The 23,605-nt window shown below is 46.9% G+C and overlaps 1 protein-coding gene across 1 annotated transcript in view; it reads right to left on the bottom strand.

The window, feature by feature from the left end:
* MAP2 (microtubule associated protein 2) overlaps positions 1-23,378 on the bottom strand; it is a 216,739-nt gene extending 193,361 nt beyond the window's left edge. The window contains exon 1 of the mRNA XM_045033128.1: positions 23,266-23,378. The gene's annotated coding sequence lies outside the window, so the exon portion shown is untranslated. The remainder of the gene's footprint in view (positions 1-23,265) is intronic.
* Positions 23,379-23,605: the final 227 nt, after the last annotated feature.

The raw sequence follows: 23,605 nt of genomic DNA, 5'->3' as shown, positions 1-23,605 counted from the left end.
CCCGCAGTGTAGACCAGGACTATATGAAGCCTGTGTGGTAGCCTGGCACCGATGCACACCAAAGAGAGATCACTTGTGGCACTGCAGCTCCCCATGGCTTGGTAGAAATTTGAGGGTTCCAATAGCACTTTTAAAAATTGGTGCCAGTGGGAGACCCTGTTGTGCCACCTAACCTTACGGCTAGCGGGGCTCAAAGGTCAGCAGCTAGACCTCCCCTGTTCTGGAAGTGTGAGAGGCAGCTCTCCTCCCTGCTCTCATCACAGAAAGCTGCACAGGAGCTGAACAATATAGTTATACCCCCATGGATCAATGGAGTAGGGGAGAAGACAAATGCAGGTTCTGGCGATAAATGGACAGCCATTTCTACCTTCCCCTCTCACCTCCAACTTCCTCTCACTTGCCCTGCCCCTTCTTGCCCCTTTCCCCCCATGTCTCCTGCCTTCCTCACCCACCCTGCCCTCCCTACTTCCCCAGTCTTTCCCCTTGTTGCCCCAGCCCCATTCAACTTCCCCCCACCCTAACACATTCTATAAGCTCAAACCCTGAGCTCATGAACACCAAGTATGAAGTTAATGCAAAAGAGTCACAACTGGATTGTTTGTTTTGTTCTTTGGTGCAGTCATTTGCAATTTGTGGGAGCAATTAGATTTCTCCCTTATTACCAATATATTTGTTTAATATGTGGAAGGAAAACAATGTTTGGTTGTAAACAAGAAGCAGGAGGAGACATGTGGCTCTGGGAAGGTAATCCTCACAATACACCATGTCCCACTCAGTGCGCTCAGATGTATTACCAATACTCTGCTGTTGGGTTAGGCAAACTAAAAAGATTACAAGTTAGGAGACAATACACAGGCATATCTTTGACATACCAGGTTAAAAAATGTTACGTTTGTGGAGTGTGGGCTCCCTCTGTCCTTTCAATGGAGTTACTACTTTGTGGTATGGGAAAAATAGGATGCCAGTTAAAATAAATAATCCGTAATTAAAATAATGGATATTGGTGGAGATCCCAGCCTGGATGGTGTCTCCCCAGCCCATCCACTCTTGAACTTCTGATTGGTTTAGTTTTATTTCTAGTGTTAGATGTTTGATTATTGTTGCCTTTTCATTGTGATGTACCTTGCTTGGTAATAAGTTACGTTTTTATATGTAGGTTGTGTGTTTTTATGTTTTTGCTTTAACTTATCTTCTTTCCCCAGAGCCTTCTCCTCAGTATTCCCTGGAAGTCTGGCAGGTGGCAAGAGAATCAGAAATCTGGGGAATAAGTGTCAGACATTTCATCTGTAGATTCCCCGCCCTCATGGGCTTCTGTATGGCGGGGATGAAATGGAATACAGCAAGTGACAAACATTTCATCACCAATGGGTAGGGATTAGTCATATTCATAGAATCATAGAATCTCAGGGTTGGAAGGGACCTCAGGAGGTCATCTAGTCCAACCCCCTGCTCAAAGCAGGACCAATTCCCAACTAAATCATCCCAGCCAGGGCTTTGTCAAGCCTGACCTTAAAAACCTCTAAGGAAGGAGATTCCACTACCTCCCTAGGTAACCCATTCCAGTTCTTCACCACCCTACTAGTGAAAAAGTTTTTCCTAATATCCAGCCTAAACCTCCCCCTCTGCAACTTGAGACCATTACTCCTTGTTCTGTCATCTTCTACCACTGAGAACAGTCTAGATCCATCCTCTTTGGAACCCCCTTTCAGGTAGTTGAAAGCAGCTATCAAATCCCCCCTCATTCTTCTCTTCTGCAGACTAAACAATCCCAGTTCCCTCAGCCTCTCCTCATAAGTCATGTGCTCCAGCCCCCTAATCATTTTTGTTGCCCTCCGCTGGACTCTCTCCAATTTATCCACATCCTTCTTGTAGTGTGGGGCCCAAAACTGGACACAGTACTCCAAATGAGGCCTCACCAGTGCTGAATAGAGGGGAATGATCACATCCCTCGATCTGCTGGAAATGCCCCTACTTATACAACCCAAAATGCCATTAGCCTTCTTGGCAACAAGGGCACACTGTTGACTCATATTCAGCTTTTCGTCCACCGTAACCCCTAGGTCCTTTTCTGCAGAACTGCTGCCCAGCCATTCGGTCCCTAGTCTGTAGCAGTGCATGGGATTTCTCCGTCCTAAGTGCAGGACTCTGCACTTGTCCTTGTTGAACCTCATCATATTTCTTTTGGCCCAATCCTCTAATTTGTCTAGGTCCCTCTGTAACCTAGCCCAACCCTCCAGCGTATCAACCACTCCTCCCAGTTTAGTGTCATCTGCAAACTTGCTAAGGGTGCAGTCCACACCATCCTCCAGATCGTTAATGAAGATATTGAATAAAACCAGCCCCAGCACCGACCCTTGGGGCACTCCACTTGATACCGGCTGCCAACTAGACATGGAACCATTGATCACTACCCGTTGAGCCCGACCATCTAGCCAGTTTTCTATCCACCTTACCGTCCATTCATCCAGCCCATACTTCTTTAACTTGCTGGCAAGAATACTGTGGGAGACTGTATCAAAAGCTTTGCTAAAGTCCAGAAATAGTACATCCACTGCTTTCCCCTCATCCACAGAGTCGGTTATCTCGTCATAGAAGGCAATTAGGTTAGTCAGGCATGACTTGCCCTTGGTGAATCCATGCTGACTGTTCCTGATCACTTTCCCCTCCTTTAAGTGGTTCAGGATTGATTCCTTGAGGACCTGTTCCATGATTTTTCCAGAGACTGAGGTGAGACTGACTGGCCTGTAGTTCCCTGGATCTTCCTTCTTCCCTTTTTAAAAGATGGGCACTACATTAGCTTTTTTCCAGTCATCCGGGACCTCCCCCGATCGCCATGATTTTTCAAAGATAATGGCCAATGGCTCTGCAATCTCATCGGCCAACTCCTTTAGCACCCTCGGATGCAGCGCATCCGGCCCCATGGACTTGTGCTCGTCCAGCTTTCCTAAATAGCCCCGAACTACTTCTTTCTCCACAGAGAGCTGGTCACCTCCTCCCCATACCGTGCTGCAGAGTGCAGCTGTTCTTCTCTGGTAGGTAGGTCCTATTCCCATATAGATTTCTTTTTGATCTCTCAAGTCTTGGCTAATTCTGCAATTGACTCCTCCATTAAACACAATTTCTGTCTCTGAGTTACCCTCTATAACTTTTCAAATAGCAACAGATCAAGGTAAGAAACAGCCATGCAGATGGAGATTTAATTCTTCACTTATTAGATTCCCCCTTTCAGAATTTTTATTGAAAAATAATTTGGCCTGTTCCGCCAAACAAATGAACCCTCAACATCTTCTTACAGGTTTTTGTGGGAGACACTCAAGGCCTAGCTGAGAGATAGAATTATAATTTTGCATTTGCCAAGAAGAGAGAATGTGGAGAAAATGACACCCCTTCAGATTTGTCTCATATCACAGCCCCATATCCAGATTTTCTGCAACCTCTGATTAACTGTAGATATGAACTCAATAAGCTGCACTCGGTGCACCCTGAATTTGCCATATTTCAGCTCAGGCAGAACTTCTAGGAATTGGGAGAAAAAGCTGGCAAGTTGCTGGCATACCACCTAAGACAAAAGACCTCTGCAGCCCAGCATTGAAACCTGGCCATGCCCCTTACAAAGGATGAGTTAATTGAGATGATTAAGAATAGAAATATGGAGTAAACCTCCAGGCCACATGCCTTCCCTGCCAAATTCCATAGACACTTCTTGACCTCCTCTCTCATAGGATACTTAAAATATTTAATAAGTCACCCCAGGGAGAAGTTAACCCTAATATAAATTATTCCTAAACCAGGAAGAGATGCCACACTAGGTTCCAATTGCAGACCATTTTCACTTATTTACAGTAATGTCAAAATATTGGTCAAAGTTCTGGCAATGATATTGGAGAAGGATTTGGATTCTATCACACACCCAATCAAGTTGGGTTAATCAGAGGCCATAGTATATTTCATATTATTAGAAATATATTTGGATTAAGGATAGTAGAATTTTTTAAAGTTATGGTTAAACTTTAGCTCAAAATTTCAAATATCAACAATTCTGATTCCTGCCATAGGTGCTGGAACTAGGAGTGCTGGGGGTTCTGCTGCACTCCTGGCTTGAAGTGGTTTCCATCATATACAAGGTTTACAGTTTGGTGCAATGGCTCTCAGCAGACCCATGATACAAATTGTTCCAGTATCCTGATTCCTGCTGTCAATTTTTCAAAATAAATTCAAGAAATGGTGGAAATTAAAAAAAAAGGGGGGGGGTGAGGACCCAAAATTTTGAATAAAGTTTTGATTTCCCCCGCAAAAAGTCACTCATCTTTTAGACCATCTCCAATTTAGAATGTGATTCAGCCCTTATCTTTCATCTTTACTTTTCTGTGAATGTCTACATAAAAATATTAGCTTCTCTGTAGCACTTCATATTTTCAAGGTGAAAACACAAATTAACCACACACTACACAGCAAACCAGCAGTAGAACAAGGATTAAAAAGAAGAGTTCCTGGCCCCTCATCCTATGTTCAGTCCACTGCACCATGAACCCCTATGAAAGTGCCTTGATGAACACTTCACTCTAATCCCATATACACAGTCTCACATTTCCTACTGATGATTCCTTTCATGGATAACTTCGTTGCATAAATTTCTCAATGGACTTTACATTGGACTTTACATCTCAATGGAGTTACATTTGCTTTGAAATTCACATAGTAGATTCTGCAAGCTAATGCATGAAATTCTCGAGATTGATTCCTGTCTTTGTCACCATAAAAGCAAATTTCCTGTGATTAACATAATGAGACTGATTCCCCTTTTGCTTACACATGTGGAAATCATGAGTAACTACACCAGTGTAAAATGGATCTGAGTGGAGACCCAGACCTGAAAACTTAATTGCAGTTTTCATTTCCCATGCTCTCAGAGTGCCAAGCAAAATAATTTTTAAGCTATTTGTACATAAGAATGACTTCACCTGCCTCCAGAACACAGTTGCCTCTAGGGTGAAAAGCATCAGCTGTTTAACACCACGATGTAACACTCAACAAGAGTTTAGGGGAGGAAGTGAAGAATATTGTACCCAACTGAAATTAATAGGGATATTTTAGGAAGGTAAAACATAATCATAATCAAGCGTGATTCATTAGAATGGGATGGGAGTCGTGAGAATAATTAGGATAAACAGGGTTCTAGATAAGTAAGGGACTTTTGAATGTATTTGATATACATCGGAGAACAGGATCTTCTTTTGGATAAAGAAGTCCTTCGGCTAATTGAGGCTTGGACAAAGGACCCAATCTGAATACTGCCAGGAAACGAGGGTTAGCACTCCCATTCTTTCAAAAATTGCCTTGAGATCTCTTATTAGTACAAGTGGCCTGGATATTGGTATTATATGTATTCAAAAGATGGCACCCTTCTGCAGAATAATGACCCCTAAAACTACTCAAGGACATTGGTTGAATAATGACCCAGAGATAAGAGAGAGAGAAGCTTTCTGAATCATTAATTCCACTTCCTGCAGCACTGCACATGGGATTGCCTTGGAAACCTTCCATCCCAAAACTGACCAAAGAAAACACTGGGGGCAGCTAGTATCTTATCGCTCAAAGGACCTGGAGGTAGATTCGGTACTAGACTTCTGAGAGATGCAGAACAGAAAGGCACAGTGGTGGCATTAAGACATCTTTGCACCATCCAGATTCTGCATATTACATGGGCTGGCGTGGCCTCCAGCAGAACTTCAGAGTAGCCTTAGAAGCTGCTCCAATTTAGAGAAACCAGTGGGGTGTTCTGAAACCATGGCACAGGCATCACTCCATCTAGTTCCCCACAATGACACTTCCCCCTAAACCTCCCAACTCCTGATCAGACACAGGAGGAGTTAACCCAGACTGTGGGTTCCACCAGAGGGGAAGATCACTGAGGTGAGCAAATCTGCCAATAAGTGCAGGACCCACCAAGGTAGAGGAGGAACTTTGTCACAATATATACACCAGAGGAATTTTTCAGAAACATTAAATATTGACCTAACTCAGCTCCCATCAAAGTCCAGGGGAAGTTCACAAATCAGGAGTGTTCAGTGTTTCTGAAAACCCCTCCTCAAGTAATTAAACAGGACCAAGCTCTTTCAAGAGGAATTTCCTGAACTCTGTAATTTTTAAAAGAATTGAGAAAAAATGCAACCAGCATGCACAATATTACACAATAACACAATGCAAAGGCAACTTCACACAAAAAGGCAACAAATAGCACAGAGAAAGACAATATATAAATGTTTATTCCTAGTATATTCATTTACAGTCATATTAAGATTATAGTCCCAACTCTGCCATCTTTACTCATACTGAGTTGCACCGTACTCTGTGGTTATTCCCACTGAAATCAATGGGACTATGTGTGTCACATGCTGGCACTCGGCAAAGGGAAGTGGTAGAATACAGGCTTTAGGAACCCACTGTTGGCTACATCGTACAATTATTAACACAATACTATCACACACGGAATTGAACATTTCAGAAGGCAGAGTTAAGTTCCGCATTTCCATTCTTTTAAATATTTGGGATCTTTAGTTAATATACATTTAATGTTAAACTTTCTGGCTTTCAGAGGTTAAGTTAGATAAATATTTACAATCTTGACTCAAGCTTAACAATCTTCATCTGGGGACCTCTCTTAAAAAAGGTAGCTCAATGATACACTGATGTACAATACTGGCTTGAAAGCTTCTTGACAGCGAGGTTAGAGCTTGGAAGCTCTGCAGTAGCTAGATTATTACCTTCCAGCCAAGCAAAACCCTAAATAAACTTTGAATGGAGCCCCACATTAGCTCCTCCCCACACAAGCCATGCACTCTTTGTTCTGTCTAAGTCATGTCTGCTATCTCTGGACCGGGAACACCGTGGTGGGGTAGGATGAGCGGTATGTGAAAGACAGTCAGAGAGACGTAAAGCATCCAGAGGGGTAGTCAGTATAGACCAGATTTTCAAAAAGATCTCAGCATCCAGACCTGGGGCCAGATTTTCAGAACAGTTCAGTTCCCATTTATGCACCAAAATATGTGCCTTCCTTTTTAAAAAAAAAACAAAAAACCTTCAGTACACTGAGCACTGAGCTCTTTCCAAATTCTGGCCATAAATGTCACACTGGAAGCTGTTGGACTCTGGTCAATTTTGAAAATGGGAGCTGAGCACTTTTGAAAATCTGGCCACAATTGTGGGTGCTAAACACTTGAAAATCTGGCCCTGAGCTAGTCTGAAAGTCTGCCCTCTGATTGGATGGCGTGGAGATGTAGCGAGGCAGAGTGGTCTCCCTCCGAGGCTGATGGAGGAAGCACTCCCCGCCCTTTGGTGGGCAGAGCCAGGCTTGGCCTAGCCCTCACACTGGAAGCAGAGGAGCGGAACAGGAAGTATAAGAGGCAAGGCCTCCAGTTCAGTTGAGCCAGAGCCAAGGAGGGAGCCGGATACCCCTGCCTTGCTGCTAGCCCCTGCACCAGGGACTAACCTGTGCAACCCTGCCCCTGGAGGGGGTCCCCGAGGGAGGGGAGCTGCTGGGACTGCCGGCAGCCGAGTACCCCAAGGAGCTGCAGGGACTGCTGGCCGCCAAGGAGACTGAGGATCCACAATTAACAGAGTCCTATGAACAGGTAGGGGTAGGAAGCAGCAGAGGGAAACTAGACATTAGTTCGGTTGTGTTGCTGAATGGAGACACCATGTTTCGGGAGGATCCCTGCTGACCCAGTGGTGGAGCCATTTGCCACTGGTAGGGCCCTGGGCTGGGACCCGGTGGAGTAAGTTGGGCCCTGGGTCCCTCTACCCCGTGCTGCCAACCCCACCCCTTGGGTGGCAGCCTCCCCACCTTAGGCCAGACAGCCTGTCTGTGTTTGCTGTCTGCCCCAGCCAGGCAGCTGGGCCATAGACTGTTACTGCTTGGCCCTGCCCAGAGGGCTCTGTCTGCCCCAACCTGAGAGCTGGGCTGAAGACTGCTAATTGCCCTGACCCACCCCTGCACAAACATATATGGAGAAATGGTCCCTGCCCTGGATATACTTGGCCAAATTCTCTGCTGTATTCCTTCCCCTGAGCACAGCAGAGAGGGAAATGGAGGCTGTCATGGAGCCAGTTACAGCTCCATGATCCTTTCCCCAGCCCTGGCCTCAGCTGATGTTAGAGCAACATGAAGGTTGCTCTAGCTTGCACTGTTATATTTCCCTATGGGACCACCTTTCCACTGAAGGGCAGCTGAAGTGCACCTCTGCATTTGCTCTGCAAGCTATTAGAACAATGGTATAAGAACTTGCTATGCTTTCTGGGGACTTACCCACACCATGTGAATACCCAGCAGAGAAATTAGGGTTGGGTTTTGCTCTCTTTCTGTTGCAGGAGCAGTGCAACATCCATGCAGTGGGCCAGAGAACCTGTCCCATTATATATATTCCAAAAGCAAAAACAAACGCTTTAAAAAAATCAATGAACATCGTGGAATGATAATTTAGTTTCCTAGCATATTATTTACAAACCCCAAGCACTTTAAAGCAACAAAATTAATAGTCAAGGACATTGTAAATCTTACAGCAACCCATAAAATTATTCATATCGCGCATCAAGTTTGCATATTTCAATACAGTACAGTGACCTTAACTCTGACCCAAAATGACCACTGTTGTCTCACCAGTGATCTCAAAATTTAAACACAAGACAAACCCCTTTAAAGAAGTTACATTAAAATATATGTTCAAATTAGTGGCATATATAGTATTACTATTCTTTACTATGCCAGTGGAATCACAACACAGTCACCTGAACTCTGATCCAGATTGGATGTGGCATATAGTGTATGAAGCACAGAAGTCAAGACATCAATAAAGTGGCACATCAGACCCTTAATATACAGCTCGATCTTGCAGCCCTTACACACATGAATACAGGTTGCAAGCTTGGACCCATATTTTTGTATTATTCTTGCTTTCTAGGTGGTGTAAGTTAAAATTACAGAATTTGGCCAACTTGAAACATATTTTAAAAACATTTTATTGCTTACAGCCAAGCATAACATATAAATCCTCTGTCTGAATGAGCTCTCGTAGGACAACAGATTAGTGAGAAAGAATTGCATTTTCATTATAGGATTTATTCTCTTTTCTTTGCATGTGTTTTGTTTTTAAAGCACAATCACTGAATAGGTTTTCACATGGACAAGGAACATTATTCCCTCCTCAATTTAGCTTATTTCTTATTCTCTACTATGTGGAGACTTATCGAAGGGATGAGAAACGTGGAGAATAAAAGAAATAATTATTCTGTCCCGCCATCTGATTTTTCAGAGACAAACTTTAAAAAGTCATGGATTAAAAGACTTAGCTTTTCACCGCATCACCGTAAATAGTTCTCTAAGGTCTTGAAGAATCAGGCAGAGACTTGTTTATATTAATATTAAAAGGGATAGCTTTGGATGCCTCTGCTAACACTGAATAGTACCTTATTTCCTAAGTAGTCTCACTGAAGTTTGAAGCACTGATTCTCCATTACCCTACACCTTGGACCTGACTCTGCTTTACATTAAGGCCTCTTTACACCACTCCAGCTCTGGTTAAAAGGCCTTAAAGTGAGGGTAAATTACACTGCCAGAATGGTGTAAAGAGGCTTAATATAAGGAAAATCAGGCGCACTGTGGACTCATTTGCACAAGTGTAAAGAGAATACAAAGTGGGTATAACATACTACCAGATCAGACTGGTAAAATGGTGTAAGTCTGTGATTTTCAAATGGACCTAAGAGAGGTAGGCACCCATTTACTTTTAATAGGAGAGGAGAGCCAAATTTCCTATGGTCCTAGCGCAAATCCCATCCCAAATGACTAAACAAAGTGCAAGGCAAGAGAGAAATAGACCCAAAGAGACAACTCATTATTATCATTGTTTAATGTTTATATTGCAACAGCCCCTAAAGGCCACAGCTAGATCACAACCCCATTGTGCTAGGTGCAGTACAGACATAATAATTGATAACCTCTGCCACAAAAGAGCTTACAATCTAAATGCAGCCAGGTGCTATATAATATGAGTAAGGTAGAAGAATCTGGTGCTAAACAAAATAATAGAGAGGAAAGATGGTCCAGTGGTTAGGGTGCTGTGACTTGGGAGACCTGAGCTCTATTCTCTGCTCCACCACAGACTCTGTGACCTTGGACAAGTCAGACTCTCTGGGCTTCAGTGCCTTGTCTATAAAATGGGGATAACAGTGCTTCCCTACCCCCCAGTGGTGCTATGAAGATAAATACGTAAGAGACTATGAAAAGCTTAGACATGATGGTGACTTATATGGCTGTATAAGTATCATAGATAGATGATAATGGTATTTCATCTATACACATGGTGATCTGAAGGACAGTGGGACAGGCTTTTTGCTCATTAAAAACACTGAAATCAGGCTCATGCCAAGAGAACGGTTTTCACATACACAAAGCAGCACTGCGCACCAAACACCTGTTGGATATGGCTTGCTCAGTCCACTGGAAGAGAATTCACATTTGGGAAAACTGTGCGAGCCTTTGTTAAGATTTGATATTTTCTGCGAGATGTCATCTGTTTAGAGCACCAAGTGACTAGGAATTCTAGAAATAACTCACGCCAAGTGTTTTTGAAAATGTGTCCACTGAATATATCTTGGCACTGGATATCCAGTCATCTGTGTTTAACCATTGTAGCACTTCGAAACACACACTTTGCTTTTCCTCTGTTCTTCAAGGCCTCTCTCCCCTCAGCTGCTGATTCTTCTTCTCCATCTTACAAGATCTACCTCCTCCCAGGCTCTCTGATTAACCCTACTCTGACCCCCCTCCCTATAGCAAATTATCTCTCTCCCATGGCTACCTGCATCCACCTTCCTTCCCTGGCTTCAGTTCCCCGACTCCAATGTTCCAGCCCCAATAGCAGGGAGGTAGGTCACATGAGGAGCATCTGCCCCAGACTGGTAAGGAAGCACATGTCTTGGGGATCAAAGTTCCTTGCAAAACATGTTCCAGGCAAGAGTGATTGTCTCCACAAGCCCTACCTATCAGATGCCAAAACACCTTACTAATCCCGAAGGTAGCACCTCTTACCAAGCCCCCTTCCAAAATATTCTGCTTTCTAAGGGTATGTCTACACTACAGGAGTAGTTCGATTTAACTTAGGTCGAATTTGTGGATTCGACCTGATGAATTCGAATTTGTGTATCCACACCAAGGAGACTAATTCGACTTTGTGAGTCCACACTAACGGGGCAAGCGTTGACATTGGAAGCGGTGCATTCTGGGCAGCTATCCCACAGTTCCCGCAGTCCCCGCTTCCCATTGGAATGCTGGGTAGAGCCCCCAATGCCTTCTGGGGGAAAAATGTGTCGAGGGTGGTTTTGGGTAACTGTCGTCATTCAACCGTCACTCCCGCCCTCTCTCCTTGAAAGCGCCGGCGGGAACTCTGTTCGCGCACTTTTCTGGTCAGTGACAGCGCGGATGCCACAGCACTGCGAGCATGGAGCCTGCTGCGATCATCGCTGCACTTATGGCCGTTGTCAACTCCTCGCACCTTATCGAACACCTCTTCCACAGTCAGCTGCTGAGAAATCGGGCGAGGAGGCTCCGGCAGTGCGGTGAGGACGTGAAGTGTCAGAGTGGCACAGACCTCTCACAAAGCACGGTACGCCGCGCCGTGGAGATTATGGTGGCAATGGGTCACGTTCATGCTATGGGACGGCGATTCTGGGCCTGGGAAACAAGCACGGACTGGTGGGACCGCATAGTGCTGCAGGTCTGGGATGAATCACAGTGGCTGCGAAACTTCAGGATGCGTAAGGGCACTTTCCTTGAACTGTGTGACTTGCTGGCCCCTGCCCTGAAGCGCCAGGACACCCGTATGCGAGCAGCCCTGAGTGTGCAGAAGCGAGTGGCCATAGCCCTCTGGAAACTTGCAACGCCAGACAGCTACCGGTCAGTAGCGATCCACTTTGGCGTGGGCAAATCTACCGTGGGGGTTGCTGTGATGCAAGTAGCCCACGCAATCGTTGACCTACTGCTCTCAAAGGTGGTGACCCTGGGAAACGTCCAGGTCGTCATAGATGGCTTCGCCGCGATGGGATTCCCAAACTGCGGTGGGGCTATAGATGGCACTCACATCCCTATCCTGGGACCGGCCCACCAGGCCAGCCAGTATATTAACCGAAAGGGCTACTTTTCAATGGTGCTGCAAGCACTGGTGGACTATAGGGGACGTTTTACCAACATCTAGGTCGGGTGGCCGGGCAAGGTTCATGACGCACGTGTGTTCAGGAACTCTGGTCTGTTTAGACGCCTCCAGGCAGGTAGTTTCTTCCCGGACCACAAAGTAAGTGTTGGGGATGTGGAGATGCCTACAGTGATCCTCGGGGACCCAGCCTACCCGCTAATGCCCTGGCTCATGAAGCCCTATACAGGCGCCCTGGACAGTGACAAGGAGCTCTTCAACTACCGGCTGAGCAAGTGCAGAATGGTGGTGGAGTGTGCTTTCGGACGTCTCAAGGGGAGATGGAGGAGCTTACTCACTCGCTCGGATCTCAGCGAAACCAATATCCCCATTGTTATTGCAGCTTGCTGTGTACTCCACAATCTCTGTGAGAGCAAGGGGGAGACCTTTATGGCGGGATGGGAGGTTGAGGCCAATCGCCTGGCTGCTGATTACGCTCAGCCAGACACCCGTGCGATTAGAAGAGCCCAGCGGGAAGCGCTGTGCATCCGGGAGGCTTTGAAAGCTAGGTTCCTCAGAGAGCAGGGTAACCTATTACTGTCCAGTCTTTTTACAGAGAAGCTGAACCTGCCCCTGTTTCAGTTACTATTGACTTTTTTCAGCGGTTACATACCCCGTTCACCAGGTTTCCCCCCTTCCAACAGACGTTTAAAAATAAAGTTATTGGAACATTTTTAATTAACAAAGTTTTCTTTACTAACGAATTCTCGTTCAAGGGTTCCAACAGGGACACAGACTGTGGTGGGTACGGTGTGCAGTGATGTACAGACCGCTTCTACACTCGAGGAATGACAGGCTCCTGCTCCTACAGCGGTCTCTGGGGGGAAGACGGTTACCGAAGGGTGTGCAGGAAGGGGTGGGTTTGCAGGAAGGGGTGAGGAGTGTGTGGGAAGGGTGAGTAGGTGTGGGTGGATGATGGCTCTGGCTGGGGCTCAGGGCATCGGAGAGGTTCATGGCTAGGGTGGAAGGGCATGGTAAGGGCAGCCTGCCTTGCCATTTGTGGATGCCAGGCGCTCGGACCCTGGGGCAGCATACACCTCCCAGACTGACCTGGGGCAGCAGACACCTTGCAGAGTGACCCGGGTGCCTAGTGACTGCACTCTGTGTGTGACCTGCTGTTGATCCTGCCCCCATGTCTGTACCCTGTTAATGGTGGCTGTCCTATGCAATTAACAAACCCCCCCACACACAAAGTCTTCTGCAAAGAAACATGACGGAAACAGTAATGAACAGCAAACTATTTTTAATACTCAACTACACAGTTGGGGGATGAAACTGGGATTTGGGATCGGGTGAGCCAGGAAGGCAAGCAATTCTCATACTTTAGGGAATGAGAGCTGTTTGGTACATGAGCGCTCTGCTGGGGTGGAGTGACAGTTTTCACGGCCCCTAGCGCCCCTCCTTCTTGTGATTTTGGGTGAGGGGGGGACAGGACTTTGTGGCGGGGGAGGGCGGTTGCAGATACAGTTCAGGGGGGCTCTCTGCTCCTGCCTGCGGTCCTGCAGAACATCTACAAGGCGCCGGAGCGTGTCTGTTTGCTCCCTCATTAGTCCAAGCAGCGTTTGAGTCGCCTGCTGGTCTTCCTGCCGCCACCTGTCCTCCCGTTCGCTGTGTGAGCGCTGCTGCTGAGAGAGGGTCTCCCTCCACTGGCTCTGCTGGGCCGCCTCGGCTCTGGAGCTGGCCATCAGTTCAGAGAACATCTCGTCCCGAGTCTTTTTCTTTCGCCGCCTAATCTGCGCCAGCCTCTGTGAGGGGGATGCCGGGGCAGTTCGGGAAAGAGCCGCAGCTGTGTGATGGGAAAAAGGAAGTGATTTCCTTTCAAAGATACATGTTTGCGAACACTGAACACAGTCTACTCAGTTTCTGTGAACAAGACCATACAGGGCACCTAATCTCATGTGCTCTCAGGACAAGTTTGAATTTTCGGCATTCGCTTTCATTGCCTGGGGTCTTGCACTGGAGATCGGACAAGCGGGGCAGGACAGCAGAATCCGTGTAGCAGCCAGGCCTGGTAAGCCGGAAACTTTAGGCTGCTTAACAGTTAATGGATAGCAGGGCCCTCCTGCTGCAGGCAATCTGGAAAGCATAAAGTCTGACCCTGTTCCAGCCCCTCGCGGCTGTCCCCGGGAAAGATCCCTGTATGCTTTTCCTCTGCAGCCTACAACACGTGGCTGTTAAACGACGGTCATTGTTATGCAAAGGAAAAGTCAAGCATTTACAATAGTAACATTAAAGTAATTCCCCTAATTAGATGCAGCAGTCGCCGAGCGAGATCACCCTGAGGTGGGTCTCCAGGACAAACAGAGAGCGAATGCTGCGTGAATCCCTGCACAGACCAGGGCCCTATGCTGCCATGCTGGTCGAGGCGATGCTACCATTATACCTCCTGATGGCCTGGCGCGGAAGAGTGTGCTTCCACGGAGCACCCAACAAGGCACCTCTCCCCAGGAACCTCCTAAGGAGGCTTTTCGAGTACCTCTCAGAGAGCTTCTTTGAACTGTCCCAAGAGGATTTTTGTTCGATCCCTATACGCATTGACCTTCTTTTTATATAGTTTTTATTCCAGTTTTGTTAAGAAATAAATGTTTACATGTTTATAGCACTTACCGACTGATCCTTCCCCTGATTCGGAGTCCGGGTTAACGGCCGGGGAGGGTTGGTAGGGGATCTCTGTGAGGGTGATGAAGAGATCCTGGCTGTCGGGGAAAGCAGTATTGTAACCGCTGTCGCCTGCCTCGTCCTCCACAAACCCTTCCTCATCTTCCCCATCGGCGAACATCGCCGAGAAACTGCCCCTCGACACTATCCCATCCTCAGAGTCCACGGTCACTGGTGGGGCAGTGGTGGCAGACCCACCGAGAATGGCATGCAGTGCCTTGTAGAAGCGGCATGTCTGGGGCTGGGCTCCGGAGCGTCCGTTTGCCGCTTTGATTTTTTGGTAGCCTTGTCTCAGGTCCTTGATTTTCACGCGGCACTGCGTTGCATCCCGGCTGTATCCTCTGAGTGCCATGGCTTTGGAGACCTTCTCGTAGGTCTTTGCATTCCGTTTTTTGGAGCGCAGCTCCGAAAGCACAGACTCATCGCCCCACACAGCGATCAGATCCAAGACTTCCCGGTCAGTCCATGCTGGGGCCCTCTTTCTACTCTGAGATTGCATGGACTCCTCTGCTGGAGAGCTCTGCATCGCTGCCAGTGCTGCTGAGCTCGCCACGACGTCCACACAGGAAATGAGATTCAAACTGGCCAGACAGGAAAAGGAATTCAAATTTTCCCGGGGCTTTTCCTGTATGGCTGATCAGAACATCCGAGCTCGGACTGCTGTCCAGAGCGTCAACACAGTGGTGCACTGTGGGATAGCTCCCGGAGCTAGTAAGTTCGATTTGCATCCACACCTAGCCTAATTCGACATGGCCATGTCGAATTTAGCGCTACTCCCCTTGTTGGGGTGGAGTACCGAATTCGAACTAAAGAGCCCTCTAGGTCGAATTAAATGGCTTCCTGGTGTGGACGGGTGCACGGTTAATTCGAATTAACGCTGCTAAATTCGAATTAAAGTCCTAGTGTGGACCAGGCCTAAGAGTCAAAGGATGGTTTTCACCACCATCAAATTAACTTTAAAAATCTGGCAGATTTTCAAGTATAAAATCCAATCTTCTTCTTCTTTCAATGTTTAAAAAATAATGAACATTTAGATCAAATTTGCTCATCTTCTTCCCCCACTTTCCACTTCCTGATGGATGTTAAGGGCAGAAAAGACATTGTCTCAGTAGCTACTATGTTGGGATATAGGATCAAGTTCCCTCTCTAACCCCTGTATGGCTCCAGCTCAGGGTTGCCAAACCTCCAGGATTGTCCAGGAGTCTCCAGGAATTAAATTTTAATCTTTAATTAAAAGATCACGTCATGTGATGAAACCCTCCAGGAATACGTCCAACCAAATTGGCAACTCTACTCCAGCTTTTTTTTTTCTTGGGGGTGGGGGGGGCAGAAAGTCCCTATTTTACATTTTTATTTTCTGTAACATTTTGGCATTAACCTTTATATTTAAAAATATTAGCTCACTAGATTTTCCTTGTCTTTCTTTCTTTCTTTCCCATGTCTGTTTGCTGTAGTATTTCTATTTCTTCCCCTCTATCCCCTTCACCTTCTGTTTATCCTTTCTATCCCTCCCACTTTCAGCCTTCCCTTCTCCCCATTCCCTCCTGTACTGACCATCGCTCTCACCCTCTTACCTCTCTCTTCCACCTGCGCCCCAGCAATAGCTCTGTGTCCCGCACACTCACGCACCCCACCCCCCCTTACTGAGCCAACTCCACATCCTCCAGAGAGGTCTGCTGCCCAGGGGCGGCTCCAGGCCCCAGCTCGCCAAGCGCATGCCTGGGGCGGCAAGCCGCGGGGGGCGCTCTGCCGGTCGCCGCGAGGGGGACAGGCAGGTTGCCTTTGGCGGTTTGCCTGTGGAGGGTCCGCTGGTCCCGCGGCTTCGGCGGACCTCCCGCAGGCGTGCCACCAAATCCACGGGGCCGGGGACCTCCCGCAGGCGTGCCACCAATTCCGCGGGGCCGGGGACCTCCTGCAGGCAAGCTGCCGAAGGCAACCTGCCTGCCATGCTTGGGGCGGCAAAATACCTAGAGCTGCCCCTGATGCTGCCCCCACCCAGGCCCTGCTGCCAGACCCACATGCTGCATTCCCCCAGAGCTGCTGCATCCTCACCATGCTGTGTACAGACCCATCCGCTGCTGCATCCCCATCTTATTATAGGCTCTATATTGGACAGCCCCTCTTGCTGTCATCCCACCCCGCTCCCTGCACCCCAGAATCCTGCTCAGAGCCCTGTTACAGGCCCCCTGGCTGCGTTTCCTCTGACCCCTTATTGCAGGGCCCCCCCATGAGTCCTTCCTCCCTCCCCCCGTCACACCTGCCTCCTTCCTCTCCTCACCATGGCTAGGCCACGGCCAAGTCTGAAATGGGTCGGAGGACCAGGCCCAACGCTGCTGCGGCCGAAGGCTTGGGAAGAGGAGCAAACTCTGCCCCACAGGCAGCCAGCAGGGAAAGGGGAGGAGGGGGCAGTGGTGGGGCTACCTAGTGGTTGGGTCAGGCTCCCCAAGTGGCAGGGCTACAGCGGGCGGATTCTGCTTCGCAGAGCAGCGGCGCTGTAAGGAGCAGCGCCAGGCTGCAGACAACAGGCACGGCTATCATAACAACCGAGCGAGGCTGGAATCCTGGCTCCCCCAGCTCCAAAACCACAGGCCTGTGTCCCTTGAGGGAACAGCTGGAGATCGGCCACATACCCTCTGCGCAGGATCAGCCATGAGAGGACACTGTCAGGTACTCGCTTACACCAGCAAAGCCAGTGTACAGCATCAGCTCCTGCTCCCACTAGGCACCTAGGCCTGAGGGGCTCCAGGGAGAGCTCCCCCGCCCCTGCCACCCAGAAAAGCAGAAGCACAAAGCAGGTGGACGGGGGGGGAGGGTAAGGGCTGGGTGCTTTCCTATCCAACCTGTCTGAAGATTTCCAGGTTAATGGGACACATGCTGCTGTGTGCTGGGAGGGGGGCATTGGAGGCCTGCATGAGGTTTGCGGCGGGAGGGGGGACTTTGGAATTTCTGGTTCAGAGAAAAACTCACAGAACCTGAAACTCCCAGGAAAGCTCCCAGGCTGGACCCGCCAATGGACCCTGCTGGTTTAGGTTTACACAACCCACATGACCTGAAACCTACAAATTTCACCTTGGCCTAATCAGGATCCCTGGGTTTTGTCCCTGGTTCTGTCTCTGACTCGCTCTGTGGCATTGGCCAGAGCCCTTAACCTCTCCGTTTGTACCAGAAAGGCTGGCAAAGTGGAGGGAGTTCAAAGAAAATCAACTCAAAGGAATAGGGGACATAAGGGATAATCTGAGGAGGAAAAATGAGAGAGATAAATATGTAGTGGATGCCTGGGCTAAGTAACAGCAGTGGGAGGAGATGCTACAAATACTTGCAAGGTATAAATGCTAAGGAGAGAGAGAGGGGTGGCAAGAGAGAGGGAGGGTAAAAATAAAAACAACTGGCTGGAACTGAGGAAGGGATTTTGGAGGTTGACTAGCAGGAAAATCCTCCTGAGTATGTTAGTTTGTGCAACAATCTCCCTAGGGAAGTAGTGGAAGCCTCACTGCTTGGGTCTTTTCAAAGAACATGGGCTAAAGCCCTAAAAAGTGTCATGTAGGGAAAATTCAGGGCTGGCCGGGGAAGGAATCCAGTAGCTGAACTAACAGGTTTCCTCTCTCTCTAGTTCCTATGGTTCCATGACTCAGTTTACCCCAAATAGCTATAATACCCATTTAGCCATCCCACAAGGGTGTTGTGAGGCAGTTAATTAATGCTTTATAGAGCAATTTTCAATCCTCGGATGAAAGGTGCTACATACGTGCCAAGTCCTGTTATTGTGTAACTGCCTTCAAAAATAACCACCAGAGAACACAAAGAAGCTAGTCCTAACCACTCTTTTGAATGGCTCTGGAAAGATTTAAACATACCTTTTCAGATGAGAACTATGCAGTTGCAATAAAACTATGATATCTTTTCTCTTCTCACCACCCTAACACACACACCCCTTTTTAAAGAAAATACTACTCAGTCAGGATTGACTCCATCGTTTAACAGAGGGCGACAGAACACAGCATTTTTGAATGCAAGTGATTTTACACCACAGGAACCTGCAAGACAGCTAATTGTGACCAGCTCGGCCATTCCACCCTGAAAGGAAAGGTTATTTGTAGAAGGCAGTCTCCTGACAGCCTGTCCCCGATTCCCATGCACTGAGCAGGTGCTTGCCATCTGACAGAGCACACAAAGAGCTAGATAAGCTGAAAAGCTTAAGGCCTTTTCTCAGTCTAATTTTATTTTTATTCACCACATCTCCATATGTTGCCATTTAATTTCATGGCTCAAGGTTTTGTTTAAAAAAAAACCATTTCAGTATTAATTTTACATTTCTGAGAAGTGCTGACTCTCCCTGTGTATCGAGAGGGATAATAAAACAAGGGTTGTGACGGGTGAAGATTTTTCATGCTGCCCAGTCAATTGTAATTGTTATTTATTTATATTACCTGGGCCTAGAGACCGTAGATGAGTTTAGGGTGCCATTGTGCTAGGCACTGTACAAACACATAACAAGAGACAATCAGAGCTTATAGTCTAAACAGACAAGACAGACAGAGGGTGGGACGGGAAACAAGCTCAGAGAGGTGAAGTGACTTTCCCAAGGTCTACAGCAGATCAGTGGTAGAGTTAAGAATAAAATCCTGACCCACAGTCCATCACCCAATTTAACTAGATCACGATGTGTCCCCAAACCATCTCCTTGTCAATGTGCCTCAACCATGACCTGGAGGTGCCACTTCTAAGGGCTGAGAAAGTCATCCAGTTTCCATGCTCATTCAGTTCTTGACCTCTCTGCTGAAACGTCCAAGAAAACTGCCAGCAGTGCTGATGGGGTTTATTATTATTTGTACTGCAGTAGCACCTAGGAACCCTAGTCATAGACCAGGTCTCCATTGTGCTAGGCACTGCCAAACACAGAACAAAAAGATAGTCCCTGGCCCAAGGAGCTTATAATGTAAGTGTAAGACAAGAGAAAACAGGTGGCTACAGACAGATGGGGGAGCACAGGGAAACAATACTGATCAGCATGATAAGCAGTGGTCTCAGCACTCTGACTGGTGAGCCACTGTTGAGTTTTGTGTAGGTATCACAGCAGAAGGAGTTTTACGGAGGGAGCTGAAGGACAGTGAGGCAGCTTTGCAGATGTTTATGGGGAGCTCTTCCTGTGCATGGGGGCAGCACAGGAGAAAGCACAACGGTGCTTGTTTGAAATTTTGTGTACGGACAGCTGTGCACTGAGAACAGGGCCAATGGCAAAACAATTTCCGAGAGACAACTGAAGAGTGAGTAGGTGCAAACAAAGCTGGATTTGAACTACTTGCCATTACCAATCCCCCTGAGTCAGCCAGCCCCTCTCCCTCTCCAAGGGTCTTATCAGATTACAGACTAAAGTACAGGACTCTTTTCTAAAAAGCCGAAAATGGGCCTTTTAACAGCATATTCACCTACTCTCACATACACACACACACACACACACATTTAAAGCAACAAAGAAATGAATATATCAACGAGGCTAATCCTGCAGTCTTTACTCAGCAACACTCCCATGGACATCAGTGGAAGTTTTGCCTGAGTGAGGACCAATGGCTGCCAAAGAGATGTCTACACGGCACACTTCTTCCAGCAGCATGTAGCCCATGTACATGGGTTGCCTCCTTAGCCAAGGTACAAATAGCTGTGTTGACAGTAAGGCCCAGCATAGGCGAGTAAAGGCCTGCCTGACTCCTGTGGGAATGGACCCGTGTATACACCCACACAGCTCTCTACTCACCCAAGCAGTGCCTCCCCTGGCTATATCGCTACTTTCACCAGTGTAGACTGGGGCCCCATTGTGCTATAACAAAGGTTTGGCATTTCTGGGTCCGATTCTCCTCTCACACAAGTACAAACTGAGTGTAACTCCACCTAGGTCAGTGAAGTTCCAGTGACATCAAACTGGTGAAAGGTGAGAATCAGGCCCTCAGCAGTTAATCCTGTAAGTGTATCTGCAGAATTCAATGGGTAAAACAGAGTGGCTCAAAACCAGAAACAGAGCAGTCTAAAGGGAATGCTCTGGTTTTGTTACTGGTAATGAAACAAAGTTCCAGCTTCCACCTGCCCCTTGCACAAAGGATGATTCAACCATCTCCTTCCCCCTCTCCTCTTGTGCACCTGCACAGGACAGCTGGAATTCTGGTGCTTTCACCCCAAGAGCACAAGGTCTTCACACTACCCCTGTCACTCATCCCCTCTGCTTGTCCTCCACATGCAGAATGTATCTGCCCTCTGCCCCTTCTCACACACTCAGCCAGATGGTGGCTGGTAATGCCTCAGTGTAGCACTATAGAATCAAGTGCTAGAGAATGTACATCTGTGAAACACCCATCTGTCCGCATTATGATGCTTTAACCATACTGAATTAAATGAACGGAAGAGGCAGGAGAATCCGGATCAGGCAGTGTGTCTTTCCTCCCTCCCACCTCTTCCCACCTTACTCTCACCCTAAAATATGGAATGCCATGCAAATTACTGAATGGATCATACTATAACAGAAGCCTGTAAGGGATCTATTTTTAAACACAGATTGAGGAAAGTGGTGATTCTATGGCACAGCATTAAGTTTGTCTTAAAAGCTTGGACCGTCACTATTTCTGGCAAACTGACTTCCAGCCTTGGGACGTAACCTTAAACTCTGAATACCACTCATGTACTCACTGAAATAAATCTCATTTTCCTTTCGAGTTATTCAGTTGAAAGTTTGCAAAGAATATTTCACGTCTAAGTTATCACTTTACAGTTTTCCACCCCACTGCTATCGTTCTGGAGTAGCCATGTGACTGCTAAGTAGGGTGTCGAGGCTTCATTTTCATTGTCATAACGCTTTCTATTAATCACATGTGGAGTGTCATTAACTGGAATCTTCATGATGAAGGAAACAGACAAAGGACAGTGACAGGCTCATAAATCATGTACTGCCCCAAGAAATAGAAAGAGGAGAATCCGCACACATTTTTGTCCTTTTGTATAAATAGCAAGTGCCCAATTTTATTTCCAAACAGCTCCTTTATCCTGTCAAACCGCACAATATGACAGTGGAATCCTGTTATAGGAAATGACTTAGTGATCATTATCAGACAATCAAACCAGATTGCCCAACATCTGATCCAAGAGAACTTTTCAAACCAGACACACACACACAAGCAAAACCTTCATCTTACAAGAACACAGCAAGTTTTGCTAGGCATTGTAAAACCAAGGCAGGTCAGGTAGGTTTTTAGCAGCTCTCAGTGGGACATCCATTAGCTCTAACATTCTTTATTTGTAGTTGAGTGGTTCTCAAGATTTTTTCCCCACTACCTTTGAAAAATCAAAGAAGTCATTTCTAATCTGATCTTTACAACCAGATGCCCCACTGATCAGTACAGATCCATAGCCCACTAAAAAACTCCCATTCACTTCACTGGGTTTGGATCAGGCCCTATAATTTTGGAGCATGCACATCAAATGGCACTGAAGAGTAATTTTCTTTAATCTATATAGGCAAATTATCACTAAAATCAAGCTCCACTGTGTCTTTCTAGTCTGAATTTAATAATTACAGGAACAGCAAATATGTACAAAGATGCATGTGAATGTGTGTGGGGTTTTCAAACTAGCTCATAAGATTACGTCCACAATTGCTTTTTTGACTTTACAATGAAGATGCCTACTGCTTAGGCAAAAATGAGACATTTGAAACAATTCAGCATTCCCAACCATGGCTGCAAAGATTAATAAACCCAGGGTTCCCAGAGGTCCTGGAAGGGCAGCTGTGCTCACTGAAGCAGCTTTAAAAGTGTTTAACAAGGCAGAAACTGTAACTGGTGTGTCACAAAACAATATCAATTACCATGAAACTGTTACTTCATTTTAATATACACTATATCCATGTCTGTCTCCTTAGGGTAACGGTTTCATAGGCAGAACTGAGGATTGTAACAATAATGACATAGCTCTGCGAGCAGTTAAGGATCTCACACTTCAAGTGTGTACAGATCCAAATAATCTCTACCTATCCTTTCGTGGTTATTCTCTAAGGGCTCAGTAACCTTTGAAAAGCTCTCATGGCTTTTCCCCGAACTCCCAAGTTCTGCCAGGTCCTGTCCTGTCTTCTGCATCTACAACATTTCTAGCTTCCATTCTTCAGATCTGTTACCCCATGCTCCTCCACCACTGCGTGCTGAAGACTTATTTTTATTTTCTTTGTGATAACAGCAGATCGATGGATCTGAATGTATTTAAATGGGGCTAGATTGTGATGTGGACTATGCAGCCACACCAAGGGAGTAAGACCCTCCCTTCATACTCCTACACAGGCTACCTGGACCTTGGAACAAGGCATAAAGGAGAAAGAAAGGCTGCTCACCTGCTACTCGTCCCTCTGCTGGGTGGGGAATGGATGCAGGTTCCTGATTGCTAGCCAGAGTAGCAGAGCTTGGTCAGGGGGTGAACAGGATAGCTGTTAGCTCCCAGTGTAGGCCGGTAGTAAATTAACACCTCCTGGAAACAGGGGAAGAATTGCGTCTCAGATGGGTCTCAGGCACAGCACCTCCAAGGGTTACATCTAGGTTAGTGCAGCTTACACACCTTACTCGAGGGTGTGCCTAAAGTCACAGTGGAGCCCTTTGTTAGGTCTAGCGAAGCCTTCTAGAGACCACATGTTACTTGGGCTCACCGAGTGCTCTGTGCTGTTCCTTTGCTTAGCA

The sequence above is a fragment of the Mauremys mutica genome, chromosome 10, assembly GCF_020497125.1.
Source record: "Mauremys mutica isolate MM-2020 ecotype Southern chromosome 10, ASM2049712v1, whole genome shotgun sequence".
NCBI classification, from domain to species: Eukaryota; Metazoa; Chordata; order Testudines; family Geoemydidae; genus Mauremys; species Mauremys mutica.
This window is presented reverse-complemented; position numbering and strand designations above follow the sequence as displayed.